Below are 25,114 nucleotides of genomic sequence, written 5' to 3' on the forward strand. Positions count from 1 at the left end.
AAGGGACTTGTCCAGAATCACAAATCCAGTATGTTTTGGAGGTGGCATTTGAAGTCAAGTCTTCTGACCATAATTTACTGTGTCAGATTGCTTCTAAAGACCCACCATTATAATGGTCACATATCCTGCACAAATTCTGGACTCATTTTACTGATGAAGAAACAGAGGTCCAGAGTGATTTGTCCAAGGTCAAATAGGTAGTAGCAGAGCCAGGGCTGTATGATCTCTCCCTTTCTCTCCCTTTATCACTTCATCTCTCTCTGTGTCTGTGTTTCTCCTTTCTATCCCCTACCTTTTTCCACCCTTCCTTCTTTCTTACATTCCTTCTGTCCTTTCTCTCTCCCTCTCCCTCCCCCTCTCCCTCTCCCTCTCCCCTTGTTTTTTCTGTCTCAAACATACTGTGTTTGTTAAAGTAGATAGTCCAGGAAGACTTGGTATCATCTCTTTAATTCTCTTCAATTCTCACTTCTACACATTAGCCACATAACCCTGGGCAAGTCCCTTGACCTGCAGGACCCCAGGAAGCCCGACAATGCTCTAAGTTACAGAACCTTTGCAGAACTACACTGATAGAGGGAGTTTTTTCCCTGCAAGTTCCATAAACCAAGAAATCACAGGACTGGACTAAAAATACACACATACACATGTGACATGCCCTGTGATTTCATCCATGTAGGGAAGTCTGCATCTGGAAATTCTGCAGACATGCATCATCTGCTTTATCTGTAACTAAGAGTCAGAGAGTGAGTTGAAGTAGTTAAGACACTCAGTGACTTGTCCAAAGTCACACAGGCAGGAAGTGGCAGAAGCAGCTTTATTCCTATATAAATATAATAATAAATTTTTGCAGAGTTGCTTGAAATTCAGTCAGGGTTGATAAAAAGGACTTATTTTGTTCTGAAACCCACATTTCCATCTTCAGCCCTGTTATATTCTGGTCAGGTTGTGGACTTGCCTATCCATCTATTTATTGCAAGAAATGAATTCTGCCTCTGGATAGACTGGAGGCCTGTATTTATCATCCAGTTAGGTCTAATCAAAATATTTTCAGTTTCCCTTGGTAAGTGCACGGGTGCCAGAGGAACGTCTGAATGATGAGGAAGCAACACCATTGATTCACCATCACGAAAGCCACCCATTCTCCAACCCCTCATTGCTCCTCAATGTTTCATTTTGGGCCGAGGAAATCCAATCTCTTTCCCTGGCCTTAGTGGACTCAGTATGGAGGATTAGTGGGCTGCTCATCACAGCAGAAAATCTATGAAATTGACCCAGAATCCGAGCATGCCTGGGTGGAAGAAAGATGACCTTCTGGCCCTGGGGGGGAATGTGAGGCCAACGTTGAGCTTTGAGAATGATGAAGTGAATTAACCTGGGGAGGGGGGAGTAAGGATACTTCAAGGATGTCAAGGGGCTTGAACCTATGGAGAGCTGGGTGGAGGGGGAAATTCTTGCAGGCATTGGGGGAAGTCATGGGAACTTCTCTGATCCCCCTGGATGAGCAATAAGATGGGGGGGCACATTGATTGGAATGAGAATGTGACAACAGATGAAAGATACATTTGGATTCTTCCTCCGGGGTCCCACTGCTCCTAAGGGAGAGTATTTGACAGTCCCCATTAGAGGCAGAGAAATGGAGGAAATTAGGACTTGTTCTACCCCAGGATGACCTGGAGACATGGGAGATGGAAGAGCCTCAGCTGGGTTCATTACCCAGGTTGTCTTGCTATGTTGTTTCTTTCTTTTTTTAAGGGGAAAAAAAATTAAGTCAAACAACCATTTCCCTGGTTTGGAGGAATAGATTCCAGTTTTCATTGTTTTACTAATGGGTCCTTCACCAGAGTTCTCCTCTGCTGCTCCATTGGTGCCAGACAATGACCCTGAGCACTCAGAAGCTGGTAGAATACATGTGAAGTCATTGCATACCAAGCTAGAAAGGTATTGAACATGGATCTGGCCAAGGGCTAGGTGTCTATATCCCTCAGACAAGTCTCAGTCAATTTGGAAAAGCTTAGCATATTGAATGAATGAATGAATGAATGAATGAAAAACATTGAAGTACTTACTGCTTGCCAAATATAGTGCTAAGCATTGGGAATACAAATAAAACAATAAAATAGTCCTGGCCCTCAAGGAACTTCTATTTTTAATATGGGCAGGCAAAATGTAGAGGGGAGTAGAGGCAAGGGAATGATAATTGGGTTGAGAAAGATTTGAGGATGCTAAGTGGAACCATAGGGAGTAGAGAGGAAAAGAGGAAAGTCTGGTGGCTAGCCAGGAGACAGCTAGCCAGGAGTCAACTGAAACATGACTTGGACCCTCCATGCAATGGTAAGTCAGTGAAGTGGTCATTGATTAAGATAGGACAATGCTATTTTTGGTCATAGCAAATTTCAAAGCCCACATGCTAGTCAGTATAGTAGAAAGAGGGTTGAAGTTGGAGTCAGAGGTCCTGAGTTCAAATTCCAGCATCATCACTGATCATCGACAAATTATTTTAATTTTCATTTTCTCATCTTTCAATTGTGAAGATTAGACTGGATGATGCTAAAGGTCCATTTGTTAAATGACTGGGTTCTACCTTAAGGTGTCATCCAGTTCTAAATCTCCAGTACCATACCAGAATATTACTGTCATACTGGAGATTTTCCTGATTTGATCAAAGGGTGACCTTCTCCAATTGGCTGAGTATTCAAACTAACCGTGGTTAAAAGGAGGCATGGTGTCCCAGAGATGGGACCAATGTAAGGACCAGATTTACAGAATTTGAGAGAGGGGAAAGAACCTAAGTATAACTTTAATCCAACTCATAAACCAAACCAAAAAATTACCGTGTAAGGGGTTGTTGCAATGGTAGTTGGTGTTGCCAGTAGAGAATACTGAACCCAGAATCAGGAGCACTTGAGTTCAAATCATTCCTCAGTCATGTGCCAGTTGTATGATCCTGGACAATTATATGGTGATAATAATAGCACCTGCCTTCCTGGGCTGTTGTGAGGATCAAGTGAGAGAATATTTTGAAAACACCTTGGATAGTAGGCATTTAAAAAATACTTGTTTCCTCCTCATCCAATATCTTCTTGAAGATCCCAATGAGGAAGAACCCACTTAGAAAGACAATCCGTTTCATTCTGGGACAGTTTTCCATTTTAGGAAGTTCTTTCTGACATCCAACTCAAAGAAGCCTCTTGGCAGCTCCCACCCTTACTTTGGACCTGTCCTCTGGGGACAAACTGAATAAGTGGTCACAGACCTTCAGATACTTGAGTACAGCTAATCCTTCCTGCTCCCCAATCATCTAGTCCAGGGCTGTCCAACCTTACTTCTAAATGTTTATATTGAAAGAATAGAAAATATATTTTGATTTGCTATTTTAGAGAGAGCTCTGCGATAGCTCGGCTTTGTTTACTAAAACATTTAGTAAATCCACATAAAATCGTACTGTTTGACCAAGTTTGGACAGTCCTGAATTAGTCTAATTTAATGAATAAGCCTCCTTTACAATATCCTTGGGAAGTTATCATCTAGACTATGCTCAAAGAAACTCATTACCCAATGAGACACATTAGTTCATTTTGGTCAACTCTAATGATCAGAACATATGTCTCCCTGTAATTTCCACCCCACTGTGGTTCCTGACTGCTTTATGGGACTAAGTAGGGCAGGTTAATCCCTCTTCCACACCACATTCATTGAGATATGTGAAGGAAGTTCTCATGGCTTCCCTAAATCTTCTCTCCTGCAGGCTTAATATTCTGTTTCTTCGACTAATTATCTGACACAGTCCTTTCACCATTCTACTCAACTTCTTTTGAGAGTTCTCCTGTCTTCTTGAAAATGTGGGGAACCTAAGAATCTAATTCTTTGGTTGTTGTCTGATCAGGGTAGAGGAGAGCAGGACCATCACCTCCCCTATTCTAGACTTTATTCTATTAAAGCTGCCTAAAACCTTGTTAATTTTTTTTTGGCTGCTGTGCCACACTACTGGAATCTGTGGAGTCCACAGGTCATTAAAAATTCAGGATGAGCTCATCGGCTCCCATGGATGCTATTATCATCTCAATGCAGATGATTCTCAGAACCATTTCACCAGGCCTGACCTGTCTTATGACCTCCAGACTCACATCATCAAAAACCGATGGGACATCTCCAACTATATATGTCTGTAGACATTGCAAACTCATCATGTCTGAAGTAAAGCTCATTATTTCGCCCCTTTCCCACAATTCCTCATTTGGTAAAGTCTCCCAAGTCCCAGTCTCCCAAGCTTCCGATCTTGGTTGTCATCCTTCATTCCTTATTTACCCTTACTATGTATATTGCTAAATCTTATTGTTCCTATGTTATCATCTTTAGTATAGGACCCTTCTTTCCACTCACCTCACTTCTTTGCTGGCAAAGGGCCTCATTGCCTCATGTTTGAACTAATGTAAGTGTATACTTGTCTTAAGCCTCTGTCCGGTCTTGTTCACCTTTCACTCTGCTGCCAAAGCCATTTTCTTAAAGGTCAAAACTACCATGTCATCCTCACTTCATAAAATTCTTTGGCTTCGTGATAGTTTGAGGATCAAATGTAATACCTACCTTTTTGGCTTTACAACCAGTGCCTTTCTAGCTTTCTAATCTTTTACTTTATTCTCTGTATATTCTACAAATTCTGGAACACTAGCCTCCCTGATGATTGTTCTACATAGTCCTTCATCTCCAGACTCTGTGGCTTTCTGCTATCTCCCATGCCTAGAATATAATCTCTCTATGTCTTCACCTTCTAGCTTCCTTGGTTCACATCCTACTCCTGTAAGAGACCTTTCCAGGCTTCCATTTAGACTGTATTTATTTCTTGCATAAACATAGTTATTCATTCATAGGTCTCCCTTCCCCCCATTAGAATATAGACTACTTGAGGGAAGGAGTCATATTTTTGCTTTTCTTTGTCTCCCTAGCCCTTAGGATCTCTCCCTCTCTTTTTTAAGGTTTTTTGCAAGGCAATGGGGTTAAGTGGCTTGCCCAAGACCCCACAGCTAAGTTAATTATTAAGTGTCTGAGGTCACATCTGAACTCAGATACTCCTGACTTCAGGGCCAGTGCTCTATCCACTGTGCCACCTAGCCGCCCCGAGGATATCTCTTGACAAACAGTAACCACTTAATAAATGCTTGCTCATTGAAATGGGCCTCAGAAATATAGCTAAACAGCTTTACTTCTTTTATTTGTTATACAAAATATTTAAATATTCTATTATAAATCATTTATAAAAAATTTTTTAAGTACCTACCATGTTCTAATCTCTGTTATTATCATAAGTGCTAGGGAAGGGTGGAATAAAGAAAAGAAAGAAGCTTTGGAGATCATTTAATCTAACCCTTTTAATTTAGAGCTGAGAAACAAAACTCACAATAATGATAATAATAGGAACTAGTATTTCTTGGAGTTTTAAAGATTGCAAAGAAGTTTATGTAGGTTATCTCATTGGAACTTTGCAGTAATCCTGCGAGGTAGATGCTATTTTTGTTCCTGTATATTATAGATGAGGAAATTGAGACTGAGAGAGGTTCTCTCTCTCTTCCAGATTCACATAGTTAGGTGAGTATCTGAAGCAGGATGAACTTAATCTGAGTCCTGGGACTGAAATGACTTGTCACTTGTCACCCAGCTGGTAAATTCCAGAGCCAAAGTTTGAAGCCAGCTTTAACTGCTTCCTAGATTGTATGTTTACCACTACCAGTATGAATTCTGAAGTCTGGTCCACTGAATTGTAATCCAGACTGGACAAAGACCTTTCTTTCAGGGAGATGATAGTTCCTCCACATTCTCATTCCTTTCATCTCTTTGTCGATGTCTTCATGAATAGTTTATAAGAAAATTCATCACTGGCTGGTCAGTCTTTCAGTAGGAACTTTTCCAAACTTAAGGTGGCTAGTCTTCAGATGACAGACAGGATGGTTCAACACTGGATTTAGGTTTGAATTCTACCCAGAAATTCTAATCTGCCAGGGTTTATGCTCAGATGGCAGAACCTTTGAGAATCAAGGTCAACTCCACTCCCATAGCTCATTATTCAACAGCCTCAAGATGGTCTGTTTCATCAAATCCACTACTTCTATCAATCCTGCATGTTGCTGCTATGGACAGTCTTCCTGCCTTTGTCTTGCTGCTGGACTTCAATGACTCTGGAAGAGAGAGTAAGGTTGGTGAGTTTGTGCAACTTGGCCTCACTTAAAATCAGTTCATGAGTAAATCTTTATCTCATGATGTCATTGACCCTCTTAGAAAATGAAGGACCAGCACCACCAACAATGGCCATTGAGTTAATTTTCCTTAAGAATATCTAACTAGATCATTCCCCTACTCAGTAAATACCGGTTGACCCTTAGTTCTTGGATGTTTCCAAGCTTTTACCAATTTGACTGTGACCTATCTTTCCAGCATTTTTGGCAATGCTTCTCCTCCCACACTGCGATCAGCCAAACTGGCTCCCATACCATGAAATTCCTTGTAAGAAAACAAGACATGAAACAAATAATATGTCTAAAAGTCTATGCAGCATTACACACCTGTTGTGCCACTCTTCTCTCTTTTATTTTTATATTATCAGAAAGCTGTTTTCTCTCCCTCCCACACTATGATCAGCTAAACTGGCTGATATTCGACTCCCCCGTCTTCATATCTTGGGACTGGTTGATCCCCTATTGAGGATACTTCCTTAATTAGGTAGTTTTTCTCGTCAAGACTCAGATCAAGCCTTATCTTTTACCTGAAGCCTTTCCTGATATCCCCTATTCCTCCAACTTGTATTTATTTGTTTTTATTCATTTTATATTTATTCTATATATGTTTTTATATGTATTTGCCACTCTCATTAGAGGGTAAGTTCTTTGTGAAAAGGGATTATTTCATTCTTTTCCCTGTATCTCCACTCCTAATACAATGACTAACAGTAAGCACATTGGAAATATTTATTAATTGAAAAGGGGGAATGTTGGAGTATGAATCAGGATGGGTCAGTGAGAGCAATGAGAGAGAGAGAGAGAGAGACAGACAGACACAGAGACAGAGAGAGACAGAGAGAGGAGAGAGAAGAAGGAGGAGGAGGGAGGAGGAAGGAGGAGAGTTCAGAGTCTTGTAAATTTAAGCATGAGAGGTTTAAACTGAAAAGAAAAATGAAGAGATAAAACTTCCAATGTATACGTGTCAAGTCAGAGACCAATGAAAGTAGAAAGTACAAAACAGGATGATTAATAGAACCAGTTTTTGGAACAGAGGACTGACATGATCAGATCTCTGCAGGGTAGAAATGTAAGTCTGGCTACAGTCTGAAGAACAGATTGGTGAGGAAGCCCTGCTCAGCCTGAGATTCTGAATTCAGTCTGTGGGGGGCCAGCACATTTGGCTCTGTTCCCCATCACTGGCTGCCCCCCTTCCTCTGACCATCCCATGATGATAAGTATCCTGCTGTCACTCTGCAAGAGGGTGGAGATGGTTGTGACCAATGACCAATTTTTTGATTTAAAATTGGACTAGTTCAAGCCCCTTATTTTACATTTCACATCTGATACTTACACAAGTTAAGAGACTTGCCCAAGTAGTAGTAGTAGTAATAGTAGTAGTAGTAGTATAATAGTAGTAGTAGTAGCAGTAATACTCCAGATATTATTACTCTTTGATCCACAATGTTTTCAAAATACCATAACCATATATGTGTATATATATATATATATATATATATAAAATGTATGTATATTTGGATATTTGGATTTTGCAAGACAATAGGGTTAGACTGACTTGTCTAAGGTCACACAACCTAGCAAATATTAAGTGTCTGGAGGTCAGATTTGAACTCGGGTCCTCCTGACTCCAGGGCCAGTGCTTTATACCCTGCACCACCTAGTTGTCCTTACCTTCAACATTTCAGGAGTAAAACTGGATCTAATGTTAGCAGCCCTGGCTTCACATCCTGTCTTTCCCACTTCCCACATGACCTTGGTCAAGTCACCTCATCCCTTTGGGTTTCTGTTTCATCAGAACAAAAATAGGAAGGGATTTTTAAGATCCCTTCCAGATCTAACTTTATGATCTCACGGGAAAAACAAAAGATCTCAAAGCATGTTTAGAGTGCCAATGGTCAGCCTCTGGGAATTGAGACTAGTATGAGAAACCATCTAAGAGTAGTCTTATTTTATGTTAATCTAGGTCAGATTCTAATTCTCTGTCTATCTATCCGTGTACTCATTAGGATGCTTTTGATCACTGTAGCCCATAGGCATTGCTTATTGATAGCAAATCCATTAAACCTAATGACTTAAATCCAGGCCAGCTAGCTCATTTGGGCAATTCCAATCCTGACTCATCCTTCTGCGTAATTTCAGCAGTTCTAATGGCATCCACTGACTCATAAAGCATTAGAGTTGGCGGGGACCTGAGAGATGACTGGTCCAAGCCCCTCACTATACAGATGAAGAAGGTGAAGTCCAGGGAGCTGAGTTTTATATTTGAAGTTATCTCCTTCAGGCTGTACTGTAGTCTTATTAATGGGATGGCCCCATTTAGAGATGAAATTATTTAGTTCTCTTCTTCCAGTGGGACAATAACTTCTATTTCTATAGTTCCATAAGTTTTATGAAGCACTACTGCAAGACAACTGTTAATATTCCTATTTCCTGGAGGAAGAAACTGTGGCTCAGGGAGATTATCTAGGATAAAATGCTATTATCAAAAGTCAGAAATCATGTAAATCAAAGGCCAAACACTTTTTCCAATTAACCGACAAATATGTCAGATAGTGGGACTTTGAGTACAAAGAATGAAAGACATCATAAACACAGGATCATGGAGGCATATAATGCACATATGCGTGGGATTGGAGATGGACTTTAGAAATCATCTAGAACATCTTTTGTATTTTACAGATAAGGCAACTGAGATTCAGAAACTACTAGCATGTGTTCAGGATAGTATTTGAACCAAGTTTTTTCAACTTCATGATCAACATTCTATCCATGAAGTCATATGCACATTAATCACTATACACACAATAACACATCCAGTTTATGAGAAATGGAATCACTAGGCCACCAAGTGTGTTACATTGTGTTCTCACTGAACACTTAATTTTCTGTGTCTTAGTTTCCTTCTCTGTCAACGAGGAACAAATCCCTTGTCCTACCTACTGATAGGGACTAAAAGAGCCTTAATTTCTTCATCTGTAAAATCAGGAGTTTGAACTCACTGACCTTTAAAGTCCCTTATGTCTTTAAATCTATGATGCTTTGATAATAAAGTACCCAGAGAGCCACTGTTGTTATACTCTTGCCTCATAGAGCATGAAGACTGTTAACCCCATTGGATTTTTTTTTCCAAATTATTTTCTAGTCAAATTGCTCCTATCTTGTGCTCAGGAAGTAGAATTTTTCCAACTCAAGACTTGAAATTTATTGCATTTAAATTTCATCATTTTAGAGTTGATATAATACTCTTCACTGTCAAGCTCTTTTTTTGATCCACTGTGTTAGCCATCCCTCTCCATTTAATGTCATCTCAAAATCAGGAAGCAGTTATCCAGAGACTGATGAAGACTGAAGTGAACAGAACCAGGAGAACAATTTATACAATAACAACACTGTAAAGCTTGGAAAAACTTGGAAAGCTCCAAGAACTATGATTAATACAATGACCATTCAAGGAGACCAAGAATGAACAATTCACTCCTTCTCCTAAGTGGGAGGTGATGGATTTAGGGTACAAGATTTTTTTATTGTTTTTTGAGTTTTACAATCCCCCCCCCAATTTCGCTTCCCTCCTCCCACCCCCTGCAGAAGGTAGTCTGATCGTCTTTACATTGTTTCCATGCTATACATTGATCAAAATTGAATGTGTTGAAAGAGAAATCATATCTTTTTTTTAGGTTTTTGCAAGACAAATGGGGTTAAGTGACTTACCCAAGGCCACACAGCTAGGTCATGATTAAGTATCTGAGGTCGCATTTGAACTCAGGTACTCCTGACTTCAGCTATCCACTGCACCACTTAAAATCACCCGAGTGTGTTACATTGTGTTCTCACTGAACACTTAATTTTCTGTGCCCCAAGAAATCATATTCTCAAGGAATAAATAAAATATAAGAGATAGCAAAATTATATAATAAAATACCCCCCCTTTTTTAAAAAAAAGGTGATAGTCTTTGGTCTTTGTTTAAACTTCACAATTCCTTCTTTGAATATAGAAGGTTCTCCCATCACAGATACTCCCAAATTGTCCCTGATTGTAGGGTGCAAGATTTTCAGGTCTGTATATGTATATACATAACCATATGTACATGTATGCATAGCACCTATGAGGGGATCTGTTTTGTTAGCCCATGCATGTTTGTTACAAGGAATTTGTTTTTCTTTTCTCTCTTTTCTTTCACTGTACCCAGAAGTGGGAGGGAGAGAAAACAGATTTCTGATAATATAAAAATAAAAGAGAGGAGTGGCACAACAGGTGTAGAATGTTGCATAGACATTTAGACATGTTATTTGTTTCATGTCTTGCTTTCTTACTAGGTATTTCATGGCATGGGAATAATCTGGAAATATTTGTAATGATACCAAAACACACTGAGAAGTTACAGTTGCTGGCATTATTCACTTCACTTTTTTATCCTATGATTTCCTCAAAACTCATGGAAATATCCTAATTTTACAGATGAGGAAACTGAGGTGCTAAGAAGTGAAATGAATTGCCCTCATGATTAGGGACTTGAACCCAAGTGTCAATGTCCTTTCCAATGATGTCTCCCATGTGGGCAATCTACTCAAAGTAAAAACTGAGTGCTAGATTATCATCAGATTCCCTCAAGTACTAATTATCAGTGTCATATGTCCTCTGGGACAAGCAAGACCAAAAGTATGAGTAAAGGCTGAGAAAGTGCTATGAAGGAACTTGTGGCATAGAATCATTGTCACCCAATTGCATTATTGGGTTTTACACTAAGAAGGAAACTTGAGTGGCCTTATACATTGGACTTCCCCAAGGACAAAATGGAAATATAATTGTAGATAAACAAAGAAAGATGAACCAGGAATCTATACTCCCCAGAAATGACAATGTTCTCTCTTAGTGAGATCTTATTATATTTGCTTTTCTGCTTCTTGGCACAACCAAACCTATAGCCACAGCAGGAAGAGAATTTAGGGGACATCAACCTAGTCCTGGCTTCTCCTTGCCTTTCTGTAGAACTATTGGCAGCCTTATGGTAGGAAAGACTTGTTCCTTGAGATACTTATTGTCAGTCCTCATCCTTTCTGTCCCATAGATCAACTCTCACTCCTTTATAAACAGTGATGGGTATGGAATAATAATTCTAACCCCTGAATATTACATATTGTGCATCGTGAGGTAGAGTGGTAAGGGAAGTCATTCAGTCACATTTATTGACTCCTATCTTACTAACTCATTACCTCTGTGTGATTCACAATATAAATATTCTTTCTTTTTTCTGGGAAGGTGGAAAGAAAAGAATTTGTAATTCCCTATATGTTTTAATCTCTGAGCCCCCGTCTGATATAAACCTCTGGCAAAATTCCTCTGCATTAAATTTTACTTAAATCTCTTTTCTCCAGGGATCCTCTATTTCCTTCTTCCAATTGTGTTTACCTAACAAGTACTAGCACATTCTTATGATTAACTCTGATCATAAAGAGAAGGAAGTATTTTAAAACATGGGAAGGTAAACAGACTTTCCTCATGTACCTGGGGGGGATAAAGATTTCAGGAGGGAGCTCAAGAAGAGAGGAGATAAGGAATTTCTACCTTGGCGCCTCTTGTCTGGAGTGTTGTGATGACAGAGCACTTGTCCCAGCATTTCTTGTACCTGACATGCCCACACAACTTCATTTTTGGTGTATTAGCCCTGGTGCATTGCCTCCATTTATGCTTCTGTTCTCCCAGTTCAACATAAAAGAGACCTTTTCTTCTCCATTTCCATGAATCTTCTATAAGTCTCAGCAGGAGCTGGTTTTTTCTTTGAATACGGTTCTTCCCTGGATCTACTCAAACCAGCAGATTGAGCTGTTAAACTTATTTTTTAAAGAGACATTTGAGGAAGTAGCCATATATTGTTTGGACAATTACATTTAATTCACTAAATTACATTTAATTCACTAATTCACTAAATGGACTCATTCCTATCTCACAAAGGCATCACTGGGTATGGCTACTTTCTTTTATATATGGTTTAAGATCTGCTATTGACCCTTTCCTATGATTTAGTTTTGAACTTTTAAAGATCATTTTCCTTTAAGAAAAACATATTAAGAACCTACTGTGTAAAGAGCACTGTTCTGGGGTTGGAAGACAATACCAAATCTAGATAAAACATGAGAATGCTCTCAGTGAAGAGTCCTCATTGACTTTTGGTTCAGTGATAGAATGAGAAGTCACTGCTAGTCTCCTTTGGCCTCAAGAATAGAAAACTTGAAGGGGGGATATAATTTCTATTTTGGAATGTGTAGGAGTTTTTTAGATAGAAGATAGAGTAGGATGTTTTGCTTGGCATTGGAAAACTGAAATAGGAGCAATAAGGGAAATTTTAAGAGAAGCGAATTTAGGGCTGAGTTCAGAAAAACCTTCCTTAGAGCCATCCCAAAGTTAAATGAGCTGCCTTGGGAGGAGGTGGATGCTCTTGCCCCCATTGGAGGTCTTTATGTACCATAGTTCTGGTTAGGTAGTATGTGAAGGGCATCCTTGACCAGGTATAGGTTGGTCTACTTATAATCAGATTCTTTGATTCATTGTTTTAAATGGTGGATGTCTGATTTATTTGTTTGTTCAGTCATTTTGTGACCCCATTGGGGGTTTTCTATGTAGACATACTATAGTGGCTTGCCATTTGCTACATCAGTTCATTTTACAGATTAGGAAACTGGGGCAAACAGGTTAAGTGACTGAGGCCAGATTTGGACGAGTCTTCCTGACTGCAGGCCCAGAGTTCTATGAACTATGTCTCTACTTGGTTGCCAATAGAGGCAGTCTCAGCAGGAAAGACCATTACTGATCAGGGGATTTGAGAAGCTCAGGTGATCTCAAAGTTGTTTCCAGCTCAAAATCTTCTCATTATCTTAATAATAAGACTAACAAAACAAACCAGTTTTTCCTCTGAAAGGTGTTTTCTGGTTGTTCAGAAGAGATATCTCAAAGCAGATGTTATGAATCATCAGCTCTATTAATTTATGCATTGACTTCTAAGCAGACCACAAGCTCATTATCTGTGACGACCTCCAACTATGCATTGGAGCCTGTTGCTTAGCTTGATGAAATAAAGGACTACTAATTGGGGATGGCATTTGAAACAGTCTCTATCCCAATAGCAACTGACAACAAATGAGTAGTGTTAAGCGGTTTCCTATTTATGTAAAGAGATGGCTTTGTTCTCTTAATTATATTTTCACCGCCAAAAAAAATAGATTCAGGTGATAAATACATAAAAATAAATCATTCTCACCAATAATAAGTAGAAATCTGCATAATAAGAGTCAGGACTCTGTCATTTGCGAAAAAGAATATTTTAAAATATATATAGATATCTTCAGAAGCTTGTGGGAGGTTTGCTCAGAATGTTCCAGGGCTGGCTTCTGATTTTGGAAGAGTAGAAAGGGAACTGTGGAGTCTCCCTGTTCCCAAGTGGAGCCTCTCCTAGTAGACATGAGATTCCCTTGGGAGTCTTCTGAGGGTCTGGGTCCCCAGAAAGCAGCTGAATTGAAGGCAGGCAGATGGCAGTTGTGCTAACATCATTAGGTGAAATCACCTAATAGGAACTGATGAGTTTTGGATCAAGCCGGCCAACCCACCTGGTATCCAGTGGTGACTGTGTTTGTCTGGAGATTATGCTGCTTCATTACTTGCAGAGGATGTATGTCAGAGCTAGGGGAACTGATGATGACAAGAGCTTTGGTTAAATCCAACCAATGAATCAACTGATCAGAATTTATCAGGGATGCAAAGACACAGAATGAAATAATCTAAACACACATGCATGCATACATAAACCTATAGAAATATATGTATACATGCATATTAGCATAACCTATATTTATACATAAATGGTAGTCACCACACATACATACACACATGCATATATGTAACCATGTATGCAATGCAACATATTAATGCATAATAATTTATAATGTATAATATAATAATACTTTATTCTATATAATAATGTAATGTATAATATAATGATGTTGTTGTTTAATCATTTTCGGTCATTTCTGACTCCTCATGATCCCATTTGGGATTGTCTTCGCAAAGATACTGAAGTGGTTTGCTATTTTCTTCTTCAGTTCACTTTACATATGAGGAAACCATGGGCCAGTCACTTAACCTGTTTGCCCCAATTTCCTCATCTACAAAATGAGCTGAAGTAGGAAATGGCAAACCACTACAGTAGCTCTACATAGAAACCCCAAAAGGGGTCACAAAAATGACTGAACAAACAAATCAGACATCTGACATTTTTAAACAATGAACCAAAGAATCTGATTAGAATATAATTACATATGATTATAATATAATCTGATTATAATATAATCACATATGAGGCAAACAGGATGGAGTGACTTGCCCAGGGTCACATAGATAGTGATATTGCATAGGTAGTAAATGTAATAAGTTTATAACTTTGAATGGCATAATGTATGTACACCATATCTGTAAAATAGTTAAAATTTATATTGCGCCTACTACAATGCAGACACTGTGCTTTATAATTATTATCTCACTTGATCCTCATAACAACCTTAAAAGGTGAGCGCTGTTATTACCCTCATTTTGCAGATGAAGAACCCGAGGCAAACAGGGGTTAAGTCACACAGATATTAAGTGTTTGAGGCTGGATTTGAATCTAGGTCTTCCTGATTCCGGACCTGGTGCTCTATCCATTGTGCTACCTGGCTACTCCATGTAGGTTTACATATATCGTGGGAGCATCAGCATATTCATATATATATGTATAAAATAGACAAATAATATACACATCTGTATATTACATAATGTATAGGGAACACCCAAATATCTATCTGCACATACAGATATTGCTATATGCACACCTATACATAAGCAACAAATATTTATTAAGCGTGCACTATCTGAAAGGCCCAGTTCAGTGCTGGATGACATAAAGTCAAATGATAATAATGTGATTATCTTTGCCATCAGGCATCTACTGTCTAATGGGGAAGTTGACAAGTATAAAAATAGTGCAAGACGTATAGAGAACTGATAGAATGAAACAAGAGTAAGATTATCTTAACTGGGGATTGGGGTAGCGGTGGGGAATAGGAATGACCTCATGTAGAAGGAGGCTTTTGAGTTGAACTTAGAAAGATGAGAGGGATTCCAAGATTGGAAATGGAGGAGCAGAAACTTCTAGGCACAGAAGAAAGCCTGTGCAGAATGGGGATGATAAGAGCCCCTATTTCCCAAAGTGGTTATGAAGATGAAATGTGCCAATAATTGGAAAACATTAAACACAGTGTCTCATATTTAGTATATGCTACATAAATGCTTATCATCATTGTCATGTCATTCACCATCATCACCATCATTATTATCGTGATCAACACCATCAAGATCACTATCATCATTATCATCTCCATCATTATTGTTATCATGATCATCACCATCGTCATCTTCATCATCCATGTCATCAATATCATCATTATTAGTGAACATCAAGAAAGCCAATTAGTCTGGATTGTAGAGTGCATGAAGGGACATCTTGGGTGATAAGACTAGGAAGGTCATTTGGAGGCAAGTGATTTAATTTTATTTTACGTTTTTGCAAGGCAAATGGGGTCAAGTGGCTTGCCCAAGGCCACACAGCTAGGTCATTATTAAGTGTCTGAGACCTGATTTGAACCCAGGTACTCCTGACTCCAAGGCCGGTGCTTTATCCACTATGCCACCTAGCCGCCCCTGCTTAAGAATTTTAAATACCAAACTTGAGGAGTCTAGATTTCTTCTTAGAGTTGTTTCCTTAGTGTTTAGCACAAGGCCTAACACAACAACAGGTACTTAATAAATATTTCATTGCTGGCTCACTGACCATAACCTCACAAGATTGTTCTAAGGACCAAATGAGATGCTCCATGTAAAGGACTTTACAACTACCAGCCACAAACTATGGAGAGCAACTTTTGCCAATTGACAGATGGCCTTATTTTAACAGAACTATTTGTGAGATGCCCTCTGTTTGCAGAACTACAAAACAGTTGTGAAAAAATGTCATATAAGATGCAGTTCTTATGAGACACAGTTCTCTACTCGATTTCTAAACTTTAAAATAGCTAATGTGATTTTTACCCTATATATGATTATCTTTCTGCTTCCCTAACTACCTGTTTATTGGTCTCTCTGTCTTATTTCTCTCTCTCTCTCTCTCTCTCTCTCTCTCTCTCTCTCTCTCTCTCTCTCTCTCTCTCTCTCTCTCATCTCTATCTCTATCATCTCTATCTCTAATCTATCTCTCTCTCCATCTCTATCTGTTATCTCTATCATCTCTATCTGTCATCTCTATCTATGTATCTATATATATATATCTACACATATATCTTATAATATTGATAACATCTGAATTTGTCCCAAAATATCTGGATGGAAAGGGAGAACAAAAGCCCAAGTGCCAAGCTTACCTTTCCTGGTCCTGGTATCAACACTCATCTGTCTGGACCAAAGAGGTGAATGATCTACTGAGTTTTTCATGCTATTGTGGTTGACGTTCTTCATAATTGAGGGAGATCAGGACATCTAAAGAATGATGATATGACTTGCACAATATGTTTATTATAGTGAAGGGAATGTTGAGGAAAGACATCCTACTCACTGCCTTTTCCAGAGCATATTCACCCTATGGAATGATTTGGAAAACAACTTCTGATGATAGTCTGGATACTGTGGGAGTCCTTGACCTTCTGGACAGCATTTCCTCTCATGTCTGTGAGGCACTATCATACTCCAGTAATTCAGAGCCAAACATTACTATGTGATTTTCTGGTGACAAACTGGCACTAACATGGTTTATCCAAATCTGTCTCTTGATGGTTTAATCATCAGTTCTTTTCCAACTCATCCTCCTTACTCCTCCCAGAGGCCAGAAACTTCCCTGAAGCTACTTGGCCATGGGAATAATGACACTAGATCGGTAGTCAGCATCATTTGTGGTTAGAATGATAGTGGCATCTAATCATCTTTGAAGCTCCAACTTTTTAAAAAATTTTATTTAAGGCCATGGAGTTAAGTGACTTTCCCAAGATCACACAGCTAGTCAATTATTAAGTATTTGAGGTCAGATTTGAACTCAGGTTCTCCTGACTCTGGGCCAGTGCTCTATACATTGTACCACTTAACTGCTCCTCAACTTTTGTTGTTAAAGAAAACATTCTTAGCAAATACATTTGCTCTGCTCCATCTTGTGCTGGTTCAAGAATGTTACTTCTATCAGCTCAATACAAATGTCCTGGGCTGTCTCTCTTAATCGTGACCCCAGTTATGAAAACCAACAAAATAGAACTGGGGTCTCATTCCATTATTCCTAGCTGAGCTATCCCAGGCAACCTGAGCCTACTTTGAACACTCTAATTTCATGTACATGTCTTCTTACCATAGAAGTCTTATCTGGATGTCAATTTATGAGATTTCCTAAGAACCCTAAGCTCTAGTAGGCTCTCCTACTTTGGGTAGGCTTTGAGTGCCCAGCAATTTAGTGTGTCTGCTAGGTGGGGTAGCTAAACTCTGGAGGCTTCTTGCCAGAAGGTTGGCCATGCACTTTGATCATGGAAACCCATGAAACTTATAAAAATAACTATTTCATTCATCCCATACTTTTTCTTAGTGATAAATGCTGAAAAAGGGCAATGAATCCCAAAGTTCACATAGCCATAAACATCATAACCATGGTTAACATTTAATATGCCACCTTTTCCCAAACAGAATCAATATGCCACCTTTGTCTAAATATACACTGAATCATATCCATATTAATATTTTCATCATAAATGAACACAGTCATAAAAAGTCATAGTTAAATAGTTCTTCTCAGAGAAGCGAATAAAAATGACTGAATATTGTTGAGTTTTTCAGAATCTGAAAAAAGTATTATTTTATGGGAGTTTTGATCATCCAGCTTTGTAGTTCTTTTTATGAATGATGGTGATGTTTGTCCTTTTTTACTCTAAGAAGACTGTGACATCAGGGTCATGATGCCATGACAAACACATGAATGGGATTTGAGTGAGGGAGTGCTGTATTAAAGTCACCAGTCTCACTTTCTCCTACAGAATCATCTGGTCCAGTGGTCAGATTTGAATCAGGACAACTGGAGATGGCATGGATATGAGGCAATCAGGGTTGCAGTGGCACAGGGATAAGGTCACATGCTAGTAAGTATCAAGCGTCTGAGACTGGATTTGAACTTGGGTCCTCCTGACCTCAGGGATGTTGCTTTTGTACCAAGATTTTATATTGGTATGAGAAATCCTATGAATAATTTAGAAAGATCCTTCTAAAAGTTTTTAACTTCGGATCAGTTGACTCATTTTCAAAAATATGAACCTTATATCAACATAACTAGTTTCCTTTGAAATCCTGTGTTTTTATTTTATATTTCTCTGAAAATGGCATTAAAAGGTTAAGAAGTCCCATTAAAGATCACATCAACATATACCTTGATGTTTAGTGAGTTCATTACAACACAGGAAAAGACAAAGACACATAGACTAGAAAATAAAGTTTGGGAGTAAGAAATGAACTAGGGCGAAGACTTGTGGATCATTCAGAAAGTTTATCATGAATATTTTCTTCAGGAGGGAGCCATCCATCATAAAAATAGATTTAATTATATCTTAACAGAGAGAAAAGGCCTGATGCAGGGGTTATTTCAGAAATAGTTATGTAAGCAGTAAAATCACTGACTACTAAACAGTAAAATCAATATTAAATTAGAACAGATAAAGACGAGAAGACGCTGACTTCCAATATAACTCCCACCCAAACTAAGCAAGATGTTGACCCTGAAAATGGAAAATGAATTAAAATTTTAAAAACCTACTCTAATAATGACTGTTTCGAAGGGAAGTGTGTCCCATTGCAAAAGAATGACTCCAGATAAAAAATAGAATCTAGAAACTGCTAGAGATGCAAATGCTCCATCTCATTGATAAGCAGAAAGACATGGAAGCCAAGTGCAGGTTCATTTTAGAGCATGAGCTCAACTGTAAATGATTAGAAAGGAGAAGAGCCGACTGTTCTTGCACAATAGTGGAACAATAATTGAAACATCGAGTCTTCAGAGATTATGTCATGAGACCTAATTCAATCTGATAGGTCATATAGCATTTCTACATGAAAAGGCAACAAACAGGTCCAAAGCTGAACAGATCTGCCAGCATTGTTGTGCTGATCTAATTTATCTTATTTATTGTTGTTGTTTTGGTTACTGTTAGCAAGGATGTTAGAATCAAGACATTTTAAACTCTGTCACTTCAATATTGACGAGAGAAAGTGGCAATGCCATTTAGGAAGATGAACTATGGAAGTATGACAGGATGTATCATACCAAATACATATAAGGGACATCCTTGTTGGAGTTGCAAGGACTTTAAAAGTATTCAGGGTATGTTTTCTTTTTTTTAGTTTTATTTTTTTAAGGTAATGGGATTAAGTGACTTTCCCAAGGCCACACAGCTAGGTAATTATTAAGTGTCTGAGGATGGATTTAAACTCAGGTTCTCCTGACTCCAGGGCCAGTGTATCCACTGCGCCACCTAGCCACCCCTCTTTTCTTTTTTCTGAAAAAAAAAATAGCAAATTCTCCCTCTACAAAAAAGGCGCCTGAGAAGATATTTACAACTACAAACCCATGTCATATACCTACTTTCTAATATCTTTAAAATCTTTATGTGAATGCATAAGAGGATATTCTTTTACAGATATGGGGAGGGGAGAGATAGCTTTGCCTACAGAATTTTCTAGAAAAGACTACAGCTTTTTGTTCATCCAGTGACTGAGAAATGTAAATGATATAAAGATCCCACTGTATGTAGCATTTTTATCTATTGGTTTTTAAAAAGTATTTGACTTGGGGTGGTGAGGTTGTGCAATGGATAGAGCACTGGCCCTGGAGTCAGGAGTACCTGAGTTCAAATCCTGCCTCAGACACTTAATAATTACCTAGCTGTTTGGCCTTGGGCAAGCTACTTAACCCCATTGCCTTGCAAAAAAAAGTATTTGACTCCCAAGAATAAAATGCAGCTTTAAAAGGTCTCTCCAAATAAGGCATCTCCCATGGAGATTAAAAATTATATAAGAACCAATGACAGAAGTAGAGAGCCATCCCCCCAAACCATAACAATCTGTTGAGTGTTGAAATTAAGTGAGGATTAAAATAGTGAGACATATGTTTACCTAAAATGTTTTCCAGGGTTATGAAAAATGAGCTTGGTTCATCACATAGTGGATTGTGGATCAGAATCGGGAGACCTTAATTCATTCAAAAAAGCACCTCAGATTCTTAGCAGCCATGTGATGATGGGCAAATTACTTAAATATTTCCTCATGTATAAAATGGAGAAAAAATAATTATATTCTTTACTTCAGGATTATGAAACTTGAATGGAATAGTGCCCCTTTCAAAGCATATATAAATGGCAATGTCTTAAGCAAAGTCAGCCCAAAAGAAAAAAAAATGGTGAGGAGTGTCTCCAGTTTTATCTTATTCACAAATTAATTGAATTAACTGTAATGAGCATGGAAATACTACAATCTCGGTAATGAAATCCACAAAAATTCAACAGACTGTCAATCATCCACATTAGAGAAACAAAGTGAATGAAAAATTTGCATTTTCTCTGAAATGCTAGACAGCTTGTCAATCAATATGCAGATTTTACGTGGGCAGTTCATATAGCCAATGAGGGTGGCCCAAAATGATTGCTTTTGAGAAATTGTATATGTTCAATTGTTTTCAGTCACGACTGACTCTTGATGACCTTATTTGGAATGTTCTTGGTAAAGATACTGTAGTGGTTTGCTGGGGTTAACACAGTTACTAAATGTCCAAGGTCCCATTTGAATTCAGGTCTTCTGGACTCTACTCTAACCACTATGACAGCTAGCTACCCCTGAGAAATTGTATACTACTGTCAACCATCTCAAAATTCTCATGTCACAAACTTCATTTAAAAAAAATTACCATTATTCTGGTGATGCTGGGTGGAAACAACATAATACAATGAGTTCAGAAGAATTAATATTATTCAAATGTCTAGAGCTAACAGAAAGAAGCATAGTGTGTATGAATAGACCTTAGCATGTTATCATGATGTGTGTGTGTATGTGAGGAATGTAATGTGTGATTGAAATGTCTGATTAAGGAGATGAAGTTGGTCACGTAACAAAAAAGGACAGACAAGAGAAGGATAACTCAAGTACCATAATATATCCCCTGAGATTCTAAGGGGAAACAAAAAAAAAGACTTCTAGATGGTAAGGATTTGCCTAACAATCCTCCATGGAGGATTTATAATAAAACCCATGGACGTAAGCAGGAATGTCAGACTCTCAATTTATGGCCATGAAAAGAGTGTTTGCATTGACATAGATTTGTTAAAGTGTGTATGTTGCTATGTCTTTTGGATCCTCAGTTTCCTCATCGGTAAGATGGTCTTTTCTTGCTCTTGAACAATGGTTCTATGATCCCCAATCATTTGATCTCCCTGGATCTCAGTTTCCTCATTTGTAATAAGAAGGGGGTGAGACTAGTTGGCCTCTGGGTTCCCTTCCCGTCCTGCTTTTAACTCTCCATGTGGTTATTACAAACCCAGACAATTCTTGCATCATTGAGGTTTGCAACTTTGACCAAATGTCATTAAACTGATGAAAAGACTCTTGATTGTCTCTCTCCTGAGAATTGTGAACATAGTGGCCATATTTTATGTAAGGAGGTCTGGGTTCAGTTTTCAGGGCTCGATGCTGGTTTCCTATGGGACTTTGGTCAAGATGTATATTTCCAAGTCTCCATTTCTTTACTTGGAAATTCGTCAGAATAGTTCTCATGGAATTTTGGCGAAGATCTGTTGAAGTCGTCTATTTTAGCACTTAGTATATTCTGTCAAGTAGGGCAGCTAGGTGGCACAGTGGCTGGAGTGCCACACTTGGAATCAGGAAAACTTACCTTCCTGAATTCAAATCCAACCTCCCATATTTATTAACTGGGTGACCTTGGACAAGTCATTTAACCATGTTTGCCTTAATTTGCTTATCTGCAAAATGAGTTGGAGAAGAAAATGGCAAACCACTCCGCAATCTTTGCCAGGAAAACCCCAGAGTCATGAAGAGTCTAAAATGACTGAACACATACAAGAACTATACATTCACATATAATGTGTATGTATGTATATATATGTACATATATTTAAGCTACATCATGTCTGCTTATGTCATCTGACCTATGACCATACAAAGTCTCTTGTGAAGTAATTAAAACCAAATTTAGCCAGCTGCTGCCCTGGTAGAGTGATGTGTGCTAACATCAAGGGAGGTCACTGTCCAGTTGACATTGCTAAATGCTTTTGCCTCATTCCAGAAGGAGATCCTACTTACAAAGTACAGAGCCACTAGAGTTTAAGGCTCCTTGACCCAGGGGCCAAACTCATTAAGTCATCAGCTCCCTTTTCTCCATCTTTGTCCATTATTGTCTGTTCCTGAGCAATCCAAAGCTCAGGACTTGGGCACAATGTTCCCAGGCAGGAGAACAATGGAACGGGAGAGAGAATGGTGGGTGAACTTCTATGAATGGAGCTGAAGAACCTTGTCTATTTTGATGACCAACATCTGGCTCCCTGGGGAAGCAACAGTTTTAGTAATTGGGGGCCCCATTACAATACAACTTTAATTTAGGATTTTTGTATATTGCTTAAGAGGGTGAGATTTTTTTAAGTTCATCATTTCATTTTCTAATTAAGAACAAAAATCATAAGCCTTTTTTAAGAAACAGAATGAGCCACGTGCATATGTTACAATATAATGTATATGCTACTTGTTCTGTTTGAATACATAGCAATCTTTGAAAAATGTTTTTTTGCTTTCTAAAACAAATGGGAAAAAAATCCCAAATGTGGTTGGGTTTTGCTTATACATGTGTCTTTAAATATATCTGCATGTGTGTGTGTACATATGTGTGCATATGCATTTATACACACTAAATTATTGTTGACTGAAGGAGACCATGAACTGAGGGTAAAGGGAAAGAAGACAATTAAAGAAGTGCAAGGAAGAAAGTCTGGTGGCAAGAAAGGAAGAAAAAGAAGGAAAGGAGAGATGATATTTCTTTTTGAGTGGGTGGGGGGATGGAGAGAGAGAGAGAGAGAGAGAGAGAGAGAGAGAGAGAGAGAGTCAGAGAGAGAGAGAGAGAGAGAGAGAGTCAGAGAGAGAGAGAGAGAGAGAGAGAGAGAGAGAGAGAGAGAGAGAGAGAGAGAGAGAGAGAGAGAGAGAGAGTCAGAGAGAGAGACAGAGAGAAAGAGAGAAGAGGAGAAGGAGGGAAAGAGACAGAGAGAAAAGAGAGTGGGAGAGATAGGTGTTGGTAATGGGATGGAAAAGGAGAAGGCATAAAGAAATGTGGGAGACAGAGACACTAAAGTGAGTTTATCAAATGATTGATGGCATCTTGCAGTACAAAATAGCCCTAGTCAGATTAGATATACAAATATTTGAATCTCAAGAAATCTTTGAAACTCAATCCATATTCCTTCCCTTCATTCCTCCTATGGTCCTGCCAAACTGGCCAATATTACATTCAATTTCCCACCTCCTTTTGTCCAGGCTCCATCTGTAGGGTTCTCTATTCCCATCTCCTTTTAGAATCCCAAGGGTCTTTCGAAATGCATCTCTAATGATACCCCACCTGCCAGTGTCCTCCTTCCCAAACCATCTTGTAAGTATTGGCCTATTTAAAATCTGCTTCTGTGTGTATATGTCATTCCCCCTCACAAGAATACAGCCTTCTTGAGGGCAGGGACAATCTCACTTTTGTTTTTCTATCCCCATCATTTAACACCTAGTAGGTGGCAAATAATTTTGTGTTGATTCATAGAGTTACAGTAGGAAGAAACTTTAGAGACCTTCTAGCCCAATTTTCTTATTTGACATGTGGGGAAGAGACTTTTCCAAGAGTAAGAAATGTTAGAGTTGAGGTCTGAACCCATCTCACCATGACTAATTGATTAATTCACTGGGATTGAAGAGACTTTGGGTAGGCATCTGGCTGTTGTTTAATAACGGTGGGACCTCAGAGAGGTTGCTTTGTATCCCTGAGCTTCAGTTTCCCTTGTAAAATGAGAGTATTGGATGAGATGACCTCCATCCATGTACATCCAATTCAATGATTATTGCTGCCCCATAGGCAGCACAGTAAAGCAGGGAGCCTTGGGGACTATATAGTCTTATTCTCCACTGAAGCCACAGACTCTGATCTGAGTTTGGGGAAAGGGAAAGCCAGGGAGCTAGGTTCAAAGAGACTTCTTGACTGAAGCCCTAAATGGGACAGGCTCAGAGGCTGGAGCTCTGAAATATTTTATTCCAGTGGGGAAAAAAGGAAGAAAAGGACTGGGACAGGAGGGAAGGGAAGACAAAAAGGGAAGAGAGAGAGAAGAGGGCTCAGAGGATGGGAGCCAGGAGCAAAGGTTAAGTCTTTCCTGAGATTAGTTTTTACACTAATGAGTTTTTCCCATTGTTCACACAAGAGCTCCTGCCTCAGCTCAATGCTTTCCATAGTAACTCATGATGTAATTAGTCTTGGGCCATTAGTGAGGCAGTATGGTGGAGTGGAGAGAACCCTTGATGAGTGTGAGGGGTCAGAGATTCCCAGGTACATATCTTACTGGACCAACAGTTCTCAGATCTCTTGTTTTCAGGACCCCTTTACATTCTTAAAAATTATTGAGAACCTCAATGCTTATGTGAATTATATAAAAGTGCTTATGTGAATTATACCTTTTGTTGTTTATCATATTAGAAATGAAAACATTTTGGTATTTTTTAATAACAGAGTTTTTCATTTTTCATTTTATTTATTTAAGGCAATGGG

At 38.7% G+C, this 25,114-nt stretch overlaps 1 protein-coding gene across 6 annotated transcripts in view; it reads left to right on the forward strand.

The window, feature by feature from the left end:
- The window catches only part of OMA1 (OMA1 zinc metallopeptidase), a 300,900-nt gene that overhangs the window by 182,547 nt on the left and 93,239 nt on the right, over positions 1–25,114 (forward strand). For all 6 annotated transcript variants that reach the window (XM_074221328.1, XM_074221324.1, XM_074221325.1 and 3 more), the window contains one exon: positions 18,312–18,413. The gene's annotated coding sequence lies outside the window, so the exon portion shown is untranslated. The remainder of the gene's footprint in view (positions 1–18,311; positions 18,414–25,114) is intronic.

Source organism: Macrotis lagotis, chromosome 2 (assembly GCF_037893015.1).
Source record: "Macrotis lagotis isolate mMagLag1 chromosome 2, bilby.v1.9.chrom.fasta, whole genome shotgun sequence".
In the NCBI taxonomy this organism is placed as follows: domain Eukaryota; kingdom Metazoa; phylum Chordata; class Mammalia; order Peramelemorphia; family Peramelidae; genus Macrotis; species Macrotis lagotis.